Source organism: Podarcis raffonei, chromosome 8 (genome assembly GCF_027172205.1).
Source record: "Podarcis raffonei isolate rPodRaf1 chromosome 8, rPodRaf1.pri, whole genome shotgun sequence".
Classification (NCBI taxonomy): domain Eukaryota; kingdom Metazoa; phylum Chordata; class Lepidosauria; order Squamata; family Lacertidae; genus Podarcis; species Podarcis raffonei.
In genome coordinates, this window is record NC_070609.1 from 89,041,859 (window position 1) to 89,054,078 (window position 12,220).

Consider the following 12,220-nt stretch of genomic DNA (forward strand, 5'->3'; position numbering starts at 1 on the left):
CTCCTCACAGTGTTCTTGAATGCTGGGTCCCTGGGTGTGGTTGAGTTCTCAATTCCCATCATCCCCAGACAGCTTAGCCCAGTGGTCAGGGAGAAGTAGTCCGGAACACTTTTCTCCTTTCTGTTTTTTACTACATCTAGTTGATAGTTTCTGTCCCTGCGCATGTTACAAAATCCTCTGGTTGCAGCCCTCTTTGTGTTGCTTCTGTGTAAACATGCAGTTGACCCTGAAGATGTACCGTATTTTTCGCTCTATAGGACGCACTTTTTCCCCCTTCAAAAACAAAGGGGAAATGTGTGTGCGTCCTATGGAGCGAAGACGCCATAGCCCTGCGACCCTCTCCCGACTGGAGAGGTAACGCGGGGCTATGGCAGGAGCCTCCATAGGCGCGCGTCACCTCTCCAGCTGGGAGAGCGCGCGTGGGGCTAAAGCAGCCCCCCGCGACCCTCTCCCAGGTGACGCGCGCCTATGGCAGGAGCCTCCATAGCCGAGCGTCACCTCTCCAGCCGGGAGAGCACGCACGGGGCTAAAGCAGCCCCCCGCGACCCTCTCCCGGCTGGAGAGGTGACGCACGCCTATGGCAGCAGCCTCTCTGCTGCGCCTTTCCGCTTCTCCCTGACCTGCTCTTTGGGGCTGGTGGTGTATACAGTATATTGTATACATTAGAAGAGAGATAAATTAAATGTTGACAACCCCCATCATTAAAAGCCTGAAACCTCCAGGCTTCCAAGGTAGCTGCCTGAACGCACCTTAAACGGCACCTTGTTTTAGAGCGGGAAAACAAGAGGGGGGAAATTTTCCCACTCTCTGCGCAGCGCCTCCTGCTGCTTCACTGAAGGGGCGCTGGGCAGAGAGCGGAAAATTTTTTTCCCCTTGTTCTCCCCCCTCTAAAACCAGGTGCGTCCTATTGTCCGGTGCGTCCTATGGTGCGAAAAATACGGTACATGCTTCTTGGAGTTGAATGGGAGCAACCACAGAAGTGGTGTCAGCCATGTAGACTCAAGCTCATCTTAAGCCAAATCTTAAAATGATTTGACTTCTGTGTTCCAGTCTTCTACTCATCTCAGCCTCCCCTATTAAGAGGAAGGCTGCTTCTGTACCACTATAATGTGCTTTTTAAAAGATTCAGTACGCTGTTAAACCTTTCGTTTGTAGATAACTGCATTCTTCTCAAATTTGTAAAATGCTACAGTTAAATCAAGGTCCGTATAGTTAAAGCTGTGGTTTTCCCAGTAGTGATGTATGGAAGTGAGAGCTGGACCATAAAGAAGGCTGATCGCCAAAGAATGGATGCTTTTGAATTCTGGTGCTGGAGGAGACTCTTGAGAGTCCCGTGGACTGTAAGAAGATCAAACCCATCCATTCTGAAGGAAATCAGCCCTGAGTGCTCACTGGAAGGACAGATCCTGAAGCTGAGGCTCCATTACTTTGGCCACCTCATGAGAAGAGAAGACTCCCTGGAAAAGACCCTGATTTTGGGAAAGATGGAGGACACAAGGCGAAGGGGACGACAGAGGACGAGATGGTTGGCTAGTGTTCTCAAAGCCACCAGCATGAGGGAGGCAGTGGAAGACAGGAGTGCCTGGCGTGCTCTGGTCCAGGGGGTCACGAAGAGTCGGACACAACTAAACAACAACAGTTAAATCAGTAAAACGAGTAACTTTAAACACGGAGAAAGGGAGTAAATAAAAGTTTGCCTTCCTCTCATAACACTAGAACTTGTAGACATCCAGTGAAGTTGGAAGATTTTAAAAAGTCATTCTTCACACACTAGGGAACCTGCTCCCACAGGAGACAGTGATGGCTCCCACACATCCTGCCTCTGCTCTGCCTCCATCGCTGGAGTCAGCAGTGCTTCTCAACACCAGTTGCTCAGTCTAAGCCAGAGGAGGGGAGAGGGCTGCATGCACTCAGGTGCTCCTTGTGGGTTCCCCACAGGCATCTGCTTGGCCCCTCAGAACAGGATGCCAGGCTAGATGATCCAGCAAGCTCTTCTGATGGCCTTAGTTCTTGTTCTGCTGGTGACGGTGGTGGGGGAGGGCAGGACTTGAAAAGCACCCTTTCATTTCATATTATATCTCATGGTGTACAATATTTTTGTAAAGGAAAAGTTGTCCTGCCGCAGTTCACGTGGCCACCAGTTTCTTGCTGCTGCAAAATACAGTGTGAGGACAGACTTAGGCTGGCTGGGCAGAGAGTGAAAGAGCAGTGGGGGGTTGGGGCAGCAGAGCCTGGGGGGAAGAGTGGGGGTGGGCAGGAGACCCCTCAAGACACTGCTCTCTGAAGGGAAGGGGAGAGAAAAGCCTTCAGCAGCCCCCTTTTCCTTCAAACTTCTGGGGTTTGTGTGCAGAGGGGCACCTGAAGGCCTGCTCCCTCCCTACAGCTGATAGGCAGCAGGGAATGTGCTGAGAAATTCCCCACAACCCCGGCTGCATTTCTCCTTCTGACCTCTGAGGTTAATTATATACATATACACAGACAGGTATCTTTTCCTGGGTTGCATCCAGTGTGGTGTTAAGTAACTTGTTCTATTAGCGCTCGTGTGATGGAACTCCTCCACCCTTTGCACCCCCCTGATTTGTTCCGGGGTTCACTCCAATCCTCTGGAGCAGATTTAGGGAGGGTTTGGGTCACACACAGGGGCAGGAGAGAGGGGGACTTTTGTTGCACAAATCTTTGTGCTAATGGAACACTCATGGGTGCAGTCCCATGAGTCAGATCCTTAGTCCAGCCAAGCTCAGTGTTGTCCACACAGACTAGCAGTGACCCTCCAGAGTTTCTGACAAGGGGTCTTTCCCAGTCCTGCCTGTGGGTGCTTGGATTTGAACCTTCTGCATGCAGAGCAAGTATTATTGAACTAAGGCCCTCCCTAGTTGTAATGGTGTTTCTGTAGTTAATATGAGGAATAGGAAAGTGATAGCAACAAACGCTCTTTGCATTGAAAAAAGGCAGTGGTTTCTGTCTTGAGTAGATGTAAGAGTGGATTTTGCTCATAGCCACCCCCCCCAGTGCACTCCTGGATGTGGGCTTGCAAAATCTAAGTTTGGACAGCAACATAGAAAGCTGCCTTACACTGAATCAGGCCACTGGTCCGTCTAGCTCATAATTGTCTGCTCTTGGGTTTTCAGACAGGGAGTCTCTTTCCCAGCTGTGGTTTAGAGCAGTGATTGGGAGCTTAAAAGGGGAGAGGAAGGTGGCTTGCAAAAGCCTTGGGGAGCCCCCCACCTCAGTTCCCTTGTCAGTCCCTGATCTTACTCTAATGTTAAACGGATTGTGGGGTTGCAAGATCTGAGAGAATTGACCCTGAAATCTCTTGCCACTTTGAGATTGGGGTGCATGCAACAATATGCTCCCTCCAAGTTCAGAGGTGGATGCCTCTGAAAACCTGTTCCTGAGGAACATGTGCAGGGAGGGTGACCAGGCACACCGATCTTCTTCATGCACTTGCCAAAGGCACCTAAAGGTTCATAGAATCATAGAGTTGGAAGAGACCACAAGGGCCATCGAGTCCAACCCCCTGCCAAGCAGGAAACACCATCAGAGCACTCCTGACATATGGTTTTCAAGCCTCTGCTTAAAGACCTCCATAGAATCAGAATCATAGAGTTGGAAGAGACCACAAGGGCCACAAGGGCACTCTTGACATATGGTTGTCAAGCCTCTGCTTAAAGACCTCCATAGAATCATAGAGTTGGAAGAGACCACAAGGGTCACAAGGGCACTCTTGACATATGGTTGTCAAGCCTCTGCTTGAAGACCTCCATAGAATCATAGAGTTGGAAGAGACCACAAGGGCCACAAGGTTGGTGGCTATGGAAACAAAACTGGGCTTGATGGGCCTTTGGTCTGATCCAAAGGAGTCCTTCTCTGCCATTTCCCCACTGCTGTCTCCGAAGGGCTGCTAACCAGCCAGGTATTTCCTTTTGTTTCTCCTCTAGCCGCTCATGTCATGTGCATCCAGCAGTTTACACTTTTGACTGACGCTGAAACAGTTCCCTGCTTTCTGGCCCAATGGCTTTGAGTGTGCAGCCTGTTCTCTAAAGCAGGGGTGAGAACCTGGATCCTGCCAACAGGAGTAGAACCTTCTTGCTCTTCCTTTCCCCCTCTGTTCCTCTCTCTTTCTCCCAGCCCCCCCCCCAACAAATACACCAAGCCAAGTTTGACAGGTGGGTGGGACTCCCCACATGCCAATCCCCTGATGTCACAGTGATGGCTGCTGGCCAGTTTTTGTCCGCGCAGTTGGAAAGCAAATGGTGCAGGCGACTTCCGGTTAGCGCCAGCGATTAATGGCGGATTTCCCTCGGAGCTCCGAGGGAGGCCTGCTCCGCGGGTTCGGGTCCTGCCGCTACGGCGAAGCGGGGACCCTTAAAAATCACAGGAGCGGATTCCTGTGAGCTAAAAGACCCGGTGGGCACCTTTTGCGCCCCCCCCGTACCGCAAAAGAGCCTTTTTAAAGGCTTCGGAGCGACGACGGGAGAGCGGCGCGGTGCTGAGGGTCGGATACAGCCTGTGGAGTGAAGCCGCATCGCCATGATCGGAGAGCGCTAATTTCTTCTATGGAATTCGGATCAAAGCAACTACTCGTGAGTAGGATGAACAGATTGGACTTACTAATGCTTTATTAGTTAAAAATTGGAACTATCACGGGAAAGGTACAAAAAGGAAGTCTGCCTCTCCCTGCTGTAAAGATTTAAAACAAAGACACTGTAAGCTGTAACTAAAGATAAGATCCTTTTTAAAGTCGAAAATCTACCGTTTGAAGATTACCCCCCACCCCTGGCAGGCAGGTGCGAAGGGGAGGGGAGATTGAACTTTTGGGTACCTGCAAGAAAGGTACGACCCTAAAGGGGAAAAGCTACCGATGTTTTGATTTGCTGGAGTCGGACTGCTGGGACAAGGGAATTAATGAAGGGCTGTCAACGCACTAGGAAAAGTTGTTACATTAACTCTGCATAAGATACATTACTTCAGGAGAGACGTTAAATACAAAATAACATTTTTAACAGTTTGAAACTGTGGCAAACTGGAAAAAGGACTTTAACAAGATACAAAAAAATTATTGTTATACCCCCTAGTGGACATTCTTTGCTACATTACTAATGGAGACAACACAGTAAAGCTGAGTGGAAATTTCCCTTAAGAAACGAAAGTAGAAGTCTTGGAAGTGACCTTGGCTTTGAATGAGAGTGTTATGGATAGAGAGAAGGGGAAATTTGAAGAGAAAGCAAGTTTAAGATCTGGTAGACAATACAAAACTGACAGTTCTCATCAACGAAGGGCTTCAACGTCGGGTGGCACAGGAGCAGCTGTTGCATCTCAAATAAAAGCCAGAGCAATGTCTGCAGAAGATCCCCTGGCCCAAGCTCTTAATAAAATAAATGTATCTTTGGAAAATTTGACCAGGCAGGGGATTGAGACTAGTAGACAAGTGGTGGAAACTAATAAACAAGTCTCAGAAACTAACAAACAAGTGGCTGAGCTAGTAAAAAAAATTGATTTGAATACAAAAAGCATTGATGATCTTGGAAGTAAAGTGAATTCTAATACTGAGACTATTGCAAGACTTTTGGAAGATTCAGCCACCACCAGAAAAATTGCAGAAGAAGCAAGAGATATTGCTGTGGCTACTCAGGAGAGGATACCACCGGTTGTCAAGAGATTGGAGGAACACGACCTGACTTTGTCTATGATTGAATTACAAAGGAAAGAAAGGAATTTAAGGATAAGATTTATTCCAGAAAAAGAGGGGGACAACTTGGTGGAGTTCATAACAAAAGAATTTGTGGATTTTTGGCAACAGGATCTGGAGCAAGAAGAATTCAAAATAGTGAGTGCATTCAGACTTGGTACGAAACAAAGGAAAAACAGAGCAAGAGACTGTTTGATAACATTAAGATCTAAAGAAGAAAGAGATAAGATCTTAAATTTACATTATCAAAGATCTCTGGAGATTGAGGATTCCCACGTGGAGATTTACAAAGATATTCCAAAACATATCTTGGACGTAAGGGCAAACTACAAGGATCTGACTATTTTACTGAAAAAAAATAAGATATTCTTCAGATGGGAATACCCACAAGGCCTATCTTTCAAGTATAAAGGAAGGAAGATAAGAATAAGATCCCTGAGTGAGAAAGATCTATTTTTGAGAGATCACGAAGAGGATCTACAAAAGGAGGTGGAACTTGGAGGAGGGCCGGGAGTATCAGAGAAAGACATCCTGGACATTGCAAACCTATCATTTGGATTGTCGCCACCGACAGAGGAAGAACAACGCCTTGGAGCAGTAGGAGGAATTAAATAGTCCCATCATGGCCTTGCAACTTCTAAGCTGGAATTGTAATGGACTTAACATGCCCCGAAAGAGGAAAGCTGTTTTTCATATTTTAAAGAAAGAACAATTGGACTTGATTTGTTTGCAAGAAACTCATGTGACAAGGTCACATAGGAAACTATTAGTGAATAAGAGATTGGGACAAGAATTTATTTCATCTGACAGAGTTAAAAAAAGAGGAATTGTGATATATGCAAAAGAGAAACTGTCACCAAAATTTATGTTTAAGGATGAACAAGGAAGATTCTTGGCAATTGAAATTCAAGTTCAAGGAGAAAAATTCTTGATTGTGGGAATATATGCACCTAATGAGGGGAAATCAGAATTTTTTAAGAAGTTGCATGAGACTTTGTTGGACTGTCTGGACTATAACTTAATAATGATGGGAGATATGAATGGAGTAGTTTCGACGAACATGGACAAAACTCAAAGACAAACATTGACCAAGGATGGAAGACTACCAAAAACATTTTTTGAAATGACTGACAATATGGATCTGATTGATATATGGAGAACAAAGAACCCCCTTGAAAGAGAGGGAACCTTCTTTTCCGAAGCCAAATTGACATGGACTAGAATCGACCAAATTTGGGTCACTAGAGGAATGGCATCAAAGATAAAAAAAGTGGAAATCTGCCCAAAAACGTGCTCCGACCACAACCCAGTAAAAATGGTAATGAAACAAACAACAACTGGCACTTTTAGATGGAGAATGAATGACAACTTGTTTAGAGATCAAGAGGTATACAAAAAGGCCCAAAAAACCCTGAGAGATTATTTTGAAATAAACATGAATACTAATGTGGAGAAAAGAGTAATTTGGGACGCAAGCAAAGCCGTAATGAGAGGATTTTTGATACAACAAAATGCAATCCAAAAGAGAATGCAGAATGAAAAAAAAGATAAGATTCTGGAGAAGATAAAGGATGGAGAAAAAAGATTAAGATCAAAACCAAAGTCCCAAGAGATTTTGAGAGAAATTAAACTTTATCAAACACAATATATGGAATTGATGAATCAAGAAATAGAGTGGAAAATTAAACAAATGAAACAAAAGACATTTGAATCAGCTGATAAATGCGGTAAACTTCTGGCTTGGCAATTACGTAAAAGACAAAAATTAAATATGGTCTCAAGTCTAGAAGTGGAAGGAAAGAGTATTCATAAGCCCAATGAGATTAGAAATTGTTTTCAAAGATATTTTAAACAACTATACTCACAAGGGCCGCAGAAAGAAGAGGACATAGACCAATTTATTGAAAAGTATGGATTACAAAAAAATCTCTCAGGAACATAAAAATGTGTTGAACCAGAAAATAACTGAACAAGAAATAGAAGGGGCCATTCAAAAGATGCAATTGGGCAAATCTCCAGGACCAGACGGACTCACTTCCAAGTACTATAAGATGTTGAAGGAGTGGATTATACAACCAATGAAGGAAGTTTGTAACGAAATTTTGGAGGGGAAAAGGGCACCGGATTCGTGGAAAGAGGCCTACATTACACTAATACCAAAGACGGAGACAGAAAAGACTCAGCTTAGGAACTACCGTCCCATCTCGCTATTGAATGTGGATTACAAAATATTTGCTGATATTTTAGCTAACAGACTGAAGAAGGTTTTGACAGAGGTGATTCATGGGGACCAAGCGGGCTTTCTCCCGAGAAGACATTTGTCAGCCAATGTAAGGAACATTATAGACATTTTGGAAATGTTAGAAGTGAACATAAACACTAAAGCTGTCCTTATATTTGTTGATGCGGAGAAAGCTTTTGACAATATTTCTTGGAGTTTCATGAAGAAAAATCTTCAGGGGATGGGGGTAGGTCAAGGATTTGAAAATGGTATTGGTGCAATATATTCAGAACAGAAAGCTAAACTAATTGTGAACAATGTGGTTACAGAGGACTTTAAGATAGAAAAAGGAACACGTCAGGGGTGCCCAATCTCTCCATTACTTTTTATATCGGTCCTGGAGGTTTTGCTAAATAGGATTAGAAGTGATCAGTTGGTTAGGGGGATTCAGGTCGGAGTTAAACAATATAAATTGAGAGCATTTGCAGATGACTTAGTACTTACTTTACAAGAGCCAGAATCTAGTACAAAAAGGGTTTTAGAACTAATTCAAGAGCTTGGTCAAGTAGCAGGATTTAAATTGAATAAAACTAAAACTAAGGTTTTGGAGAAAAACTTAACACCTATGGAAAGGGATAGGTTTCAGAATGAGACAGGTTTAACGGTGGCTAAGAAAGTGAAATATCTGGGGATAAATATGACAACTAAAAATTTGAATTTATTTAAAGATAATTATGAAAAATGTTGGATAGAAGTGAAAAAAGACTTGGAAATTTGGACGAAATTGAAGCTTTCCTTGTTGGGTCGAATTGCAGTTATAAAAATGAATGTATTGCTTAGAATGTTATTTTTGTTCCAAACTTTGCAGATTGTGGATAAGATGGATTGTTTCAAGAAGTGGCAAAGAGATATTTCTAAATTTGTCTGGCAGGGCAAAAAGCCCAGAATAAAATTTAAGATATTAACTGATGCAAAAGAAAGAGGGGGATTTGCCCTGCCAGACTTAAAACTTTATTATGAATCAGCAGCTTTCTGCTGGTTGAAGGAATGGCTACTACTTGAGAATGCAGATATCTTGGACTTAGAAGGATTTAATAACATTTTTGGGTGGCATGCATATTTGTGGTACGACAAGGTTAAAGCCCATAAAGCTTTTAAAAACCATATTGTCAGGAAAGCATTATATAATGTCTGGACAAAATATAAGGATTTGCTGGAAAATAAAACTCCTAGGTGGTTATCGCCTATGGAGGCAAAGGCTGTGAAAAAGCTTAATATGGGGTTGAAATGGCCGAAATATTGGGAAATTGTGGAACGAGAGGGGGACAAATGGAAATTGCAGAGTTATGAGAAACTAAAAGATAAATTGCGTGACTGGCTTCATTATTATCAAATATTGGAGGTCTTTAAGTCAGACAGGAAAAACGGTTTTCAGGTGGAAAAATCAAAACTTGAGACAGAATTGTTAGAGTCCAAAACTAAGAACTTGTCAAAAATGTATAACTTGCTGCTGAAATGGAATACACAGGATGAAATAGTCAAATCAGCCATGATTAAGTGGGCACAAGACATTGGTCATAACATTATGTTTGAAGACTGGGAACGGTTGTGGACCACAGGTATAAAGTTCACGGCGTGTAACGCCCTGAAAGAAAATATTATGAAAATGATTTATAGGTGGTACATGACCCCAGTCAAACTTGCTAAGATTTACCACTTGTCTGACAATAAGTGTTGGAAATGTAAAGAGAATGAAGGTACATTCTTTCACCTCTGGTGGACGTGCCCAAAGATTAAGGCTTTCTGGGAGAAGATTTATAATGAAATAAAAAAGGTATTTAAATATACCTTTCCGAAGAAACCAGAGGCCTTTCTCTTGGGGATGGTCGACCAGTTGGTATTAAAGAAGGACAGGACATTCTTTATGTATGCTACAACAGCAGCAAGAATATTGATTGCGAAGTATTGGAAGACAGAAGAACTACCCACCGTGGAAGAATGGCAGATGAAAGTTATAGACTATATGAGACTGGCAGAGATGACTGGCAGAATCCGAGACCAGGGAAAAGAGACATCGGAAGAAGAATGGAAGAAATTTAAAGACTATCTTAAGAAACACTGTAAAATTGTGGAATGTTGAGACGTTTGTGGATTTGGAAAATATGAGGTTGAATGCTGTAACCATTATGTTATATGAAAAGAAAGGTTAAAATTTATTTACTAGAAAATAGGGAAGGATTTGTTGATCATAATTAATTAAGAATTGGAATGCAGTAAGGGGAGGTATGAGGAGGTCGGGAAAATCTTTTATGAAAAAAGGGTTTGAAATTATACATGTGGTGTTTTGTGTGTTTTGTGTGTGTTTATGCTTTTGTTTTGCTGTGATTTGTGTTTTTATAATCTGTGAAAAATTAATAAATATTTATATATATAAAAAAGAAAGCAAATGGTGCAGGCTAAGGCACAAGCATGTGTGAGTGTGGTGTAGTGGTAAGAGTCTTGGACTAGGACCGGGGAGACCAGGGTTCAAACCCCCACTCAGTCATGAAGCTCACTGGGTGACCTTGGGCTAGTAACGCGCTCTCAGCCTAGCCTACCTCACAGGGTTGTGCTGAGGGTGAAGTGGGGAGGAGGAGAGCTATGTTTGCCACTTTGAACACTTCAGGGGAAAGGTGGGATAGAAATGTAACAAATAAACAGCAAATAAGTGTTGATGGCCAGCTGAGTATAAAGTATTCACTGTTGTTGTTGGCACTTACCTGCCTAGGGAGACAATGAAGTACCTTCCTAATTTAGTCAAAAAGATAGCACAGAGCCCTGCTGAACATGACAAGTTTACAGCACTCTGGAATAAGATGCCGGTGAAGGGAAAAGGCCTTTTAAAAATCTGCCTCTTAATTTTGGTGATGCACAAAATCGCTTTGCTGGGGAAATAACCAAATAGTTATTTCCCCAGCAAAGTGATTTTGTGCATCACCAAAATCAAGAGGCAGATTCGGTGGAGTTTCACTGGTCTGGTAAATGCATTTTAAAAGTTCAAAGCTGTGGCTGCACACTAGGTGGTGCTTTATTTCAAACTCACTTTCCTGACACTAGAGTTTAATTAAGTGTTTCAGCTCCAGAGCCTGACAGACTCTGGAAGAACACAACTCTGTCCCAGCACGGGAGTGAAGCGCTGTTAGGCTGGGAGATGTCTTGGAGTCAAATGTTTTTTCCTACCCAGATCAGTGTGATAAGTTAAATATTTTTTGGTTGACTGCTGTCCACATAGTTAATCTGAAGTAAGGGGCTCCTGCTCAGAGGAGTTGGTCTTCAGGCCGGGGGAAGCTGGCTGCTCCTTTAACATTGAGGGCTTTTAAAAAATTATTTTTACAATCTGGAGGCTGCTATGCATACTATTTGTTTAATGAATTAAGAATCACTTCCCACAAAACATCCCAAAGCGAATAACAAAAATAAAAATAAAAATGCCAATAAAAACATCAACACTAAAAAAAGGTGTAACTGATGCATAAAGAACTGAAGTGTTTTATTGTTGGCAGCCTGTCAACTGTCAAGTTATAGCATGCGAATTAAGGGGGAATCAGCAAATATTACATTACAGGTGCAAGCTCCAAAGGTGTGTCTGACCTAATGCCTTGATGGGAAAGCTGACCAAAGAGCTGAAAGCACTGAAAGGGCATTCAGGTGGCATTGGTTTTGTTGCTGGTGACTTTTGCTTTATAAAGGTAAAGGACCCCTGACAGTTAAGTCCAGTCGCAAATGACTCTGGGGTTGCGGTGCTCATCTCGCTTTCAGGCCGAGGGAGCCAGCGTTTGTCTGCAGACAGTTTTTCCAGGACATGTGGCCAGCATGACTCTGGTGAAAGCAGAGCAGCGCACGGAAATGCCGTTTACCTTCCCGCTGGAGTGGTACGTATTTTATCTACTTGCACTTCGGTGTGCTTTCGAACTGCTAGGTGGGCAGTAGCAGGGACTGAACAACGGGAGCTCACCCCATCTCAGGGATTCGAACCGCCGACCTTCCGATCGGCAAGTTCTAGGCACTGTGGTTTACACCACAGCGCCATCTGTGTCCCTTTATACATGCTTTATACGGTATGTTAAAAAGGAAGGAACAGACTCATGGACAGCTCTGGAGGGACCTGTTTGGGTAAGACTAGGACTACGTCCACACCAGACATTGAAAACACTATCAAAACACTTTTAACAGACATGGCTTCCCCCCAAGAATCATAGAATTGCAGAATTGGATGCAGTAGCGTCGTGTGGGGAGGCCAGAGGGGCGGTTGCCCCAGGCACATTTTTTGG